Below are 4,155 nucleotides of genomic sequence, written 5' to 3' on the forward strand. Positions count from 1 at the left end.
GCAATATATTTAATGGTGTCTAATTCTGTCTGAAAATTCTGTTTTGACATTGGTATCGATGTAAAAGAATTACCATGGAATGGAAGGCAATATGTTTGTGTGATATTGGGTGTTATGAACATGAGGGTTGTGGTGGACTTTCTGTAAATTTTGAAACTATGTGTGTTTGTAGTTATATATATGTTGGGTTCTGTGAAGTCAGTGAATTTTTCACCAATTTCCAGTGTGAACTGTATGCTTTTGTGTTGTGAGTTTAGATGTTCTAGGAATGTGTTCAGTAGTGTTTTGGTTCAGCTTGACAGACACAATACATCATCTACAGATCTTTAACAGTATTCGATATTATCAGTGAGAGGCTCATTGTATAGGAACTGTTTTTCGAAATTTCCTTTAAGATTTCTGCTAAGAGAGGACTGAAGGGAGTCCCCATTGCCAAGCTATCTATCTCTTTGTGTAGAATACCTTCAAATCGAAAACAATTTTGTTGTAAACAAGTCTGGGTGGCAAGTTTTATATCTTATACTTGTACAGCGTTAACTTCAGCTCTGTATAGTATTTTTTTTTTTAAATATCGCAGCATTCTTTGAGTGGTACGTTTTTAAATAAGCTGCTAACTCGAAAAGAAACTAGTTCTACACTATGTGGACTAGGGAGGTCTTTAGCTTTATTAACGAGGTACATTGAATTAACAATTCCAAATTTAGATTTAAATTTTGTCTGGGTTTTGATATAGAAATGTAATTCTGCGGTAATTTTGTAGTTTGGTGCGGTGTAGGTTCGCACAGGAGGTCGTAAAGTTTGGTTTTCCTTGTGTGGTTACGTTTTAGTGAGTGAGAGAAGCAGACATGTCTAGTGACCAGTAAATTTTTCCTCTTAATAAAACAGAGAATGTGTATTTTCGAGTGTCGCCTTCTTCGTTTTTTGCCACATCGTCGCGGGGCCGGCATGGTTATTAAAGGATTTGGCATGGTTGGTTTAAAATTTGGGCAGATGACCTTCCTGCCGCTAGCCCGTTATCCCTCCGGGACGGAATGTGTGTACCCCAACCTTATGCGTGTAGTGTGTTGTTCATGGTAAGGTGAGCGAAAGTTTTCTAAATATTCGCGAGAAGAGTGACTGTATCTTGGGTACCAGCCCGGTATTCACCTAGTGCGATGTGGGAAACGACCTAGAAACCACATCTAGTCTGGCAGGGTGGGTTTAATGTCAACTGTTATACGAAACACAATTCGTGGAAAACGTGTGTGGAACTGATTGCGCAAGATTATAAGACTGGAAGTGTTTTGGCAAAACCACCAGCAAAGTCTGCAATGCCAAAATTATTGCCACAGATTAAACAAACCAGCACGACGAGGAAACATGCAAACTATACGCAGATCGGAGGAAAATCTACAAAAAAACTAATAGAAGAGAAGAAAAAAGAATACATAGAAAGAGAGGCAAAAAGAGAAGCGGATGAAGCAGCGAAAGACCCATACATAGCAGCAAGACACAGAAGACAGGTTCATACACCAAATATAGACATGAAGGAATGGGAAGACCACCTCAGTAAGATACTGAACAAACGAGGAATCCAAACGTCCCCAAAGAAAGAGAAACAATATCAAACAAAGGAAAAAAACAGTGTATGGGAACCTCTAAATGAAGAAGATGTAAAAGCAGTAACAAAAACACTGAAGAACAAGAATGCACCATTACCCGATAATATATATAATGAACATATACAAGATGGCAAAGAGAATCTCCAACACGTATAGATCAAACCATTCAACAAATACCTGGAACTGGGAAGAATTCCAATGGAGACACTCGATAATAAAAGGTCTCTATAAAGGTAGAGGAGACCCAAAGGACACAAACAAGTACAAAGGCATAGCCCTAGAAAATACTCAGTTCAAGATGTTTTCAAGGTAATTACACAAAAAATCAAAGCTTGTGTGAACAGTCACCTCTGGAGGATCAACACTTACGGCAGTCAGCCTTCTTCTAAACAACATCGACGAAGCGCTACAAAAGAAACAAATGTTCTACACAGTGTTCATAGACTTTGCCAAAGCCTTTGGCCTACTGGAAAGAGATCTTACAGTCCGAAAACTGGAAAACACAATGGGAGAAGATAGCGTATGGGCAAGAATAATCAAGTCAGTCCTCGAATACAACTTAATCACAATATCAGACAACCTCTCTTTTTCAAACCTCATTTTGCAATTTAACAGAGTCTTACAGGTGACCCAATGAGCCCTTTGCTGTACATTCTTGCCACTGAAGAAGTACTGCGAATCGGAGAAAATGATCTATACATAAATGCATACGCTGACGAAATAGCCGTAGGATCAACAGATATACAGAAGCTGCAGAAAATCAGTGAGAAAATAGATAAATGGTGCAGTGAACACAAGCTACACATAAACATAACAAAGACCGAAATGGTGGTTTTCCGAAAAGGAGGCCAAACGCCCAAGAATGCAGAAATCAACATCACAGGACAAAAAATAAAAATCTCATCAGACTTTAAATACCTAGGGGTGACAGTGCAACCAATAGCCAAATGCTTCACAAAACATACAACAGAACGTGCAGCCTAATCAATAATAGCAATACAGGAAATCAAAAACATCCGCCTCCTCAGTCAAGAAAAGGCCGTGAAAATAGGCAACGCAAAAATCTTGCAAATCCTGGAGGTTATATGGGACCACGTGACAGAAAAAAAATCTAGAAACACTAGGAAAGGTAAAATCGACTTACCTAAAAACAGCACTAGGGCTCTCAAAGACAACAAGATCTAGACTAGTGTACCTGCTAGCGAGAGAGACATTCCTAATTGAAGACATAAAACTTCGATATATAAGATGCCACACAACAAGGCTTCCAGCAGTCAACTGAAGACCGTGGAGGATAAACGGGAAAAAGTACGGGCGGAGTTCTATGGCACCGAAGCAATGACGAACCGCTCATGGACAGAACCTAACTTCTAACTGCAACATGTCGTAACCAGACTGTCTATTCACGGCTTTCATCACCTAATTTGCAGAAACAAAAATTATCACGACCCAACCGCAATCTGTGTGTGTGAATGGTGTAACGAAGTCTGTGAACGATATCACATAGAACCGTGTGGTAAAAGAGTTAAATCTATAAATTAATACCCAAAATGTAAAATGGAAAATGTAAATGTAAAAGGCAAAAGCAAAGTAACTGTATATGGCTATTTGGGTGCAATTTTATTAAACAAATGTAATAAAAAACCGCAGTGAATGAGTCAACAGTGAACTTGAACGGCTGTCATGGGACGTCCACCCCGAACAAAATGCAACGAACAATAACAAACAAAATGAGATAAAAAGAAAAAGTTGAAGCGACCGTTCAAGATAAGCGGGAAATGGGGGTTCGAGTCCCGGTCCGGCACAAATTTTCAGTGTCGTCATTCGATTCTACAGCTAACGGTTGTTCATATTAACAGTTGTGAGTACATTTAATGTATTTCGTAACGGCTGTAATCGCCGCAGTGCCTGCTCCTTTGGGCATGCATGCATGCCCAAAGGAACTTTGCATCATAATTCAGAGTAACACAGGCACTGAAATATCTTAATTCCGCATAAAGTCCCGAGGCAGCTGATATCATCAGTTCCTTCCCATTCTTTTCTTCCCCTTTCACCCTCAATTTACATAAGCAAGAGAGCTAAGTTTCCTTTTAATATGAAGATGGTATCTGTTCCCGAAAGAACAGATACCATTTGATGACCGCGCAGCTTCTCTAGAATGAAATGATAATTAAATCGAAACCCTTAGCTGCCGACAGGTGTTGTTGATACACATCAGTGGGGACAGCTGGATAGAGCGTCTGCCATGTAAGCAGGAGATCCCGGGCTCGAAGCCCGGGCGGGGCTCACATTTTCAGCTGTCCCCATTGATGTACATCAGCAACACCTGTCGGCAGCTAAGGGTATCGATTTAATTATCATTTCATTCCTCTTAATATTTTATTAACTCCCTTATGGTTTACAGCGCCATTTATCTACTTTTTTTCATATCAGGCTTTCAAGTACATGTCTAAAAATTTATTAAACATCGTATATTCTGAGGTGCTAGATCCTTTTGAATTATGGAAAGCGTAGGATTTGAAAATAATTTTGTAATTTACATTTTAGGCTCTTG

The sequence above is a fragment of the Schistocerca nitens genome, chromosome 1, assembly GCF_023898315.1.
Source record: "Schistocerca nitens isolate TAMUIC-IGC-003100 chromosome 1, iqSchNite1.1, whole genome shotgun sequence".
NCBI lineage: Eukaryota > Metazoa > Arthropoda > Insecta > Orthoptera > Acrididae > Schistocerca > Schistocerca nitens.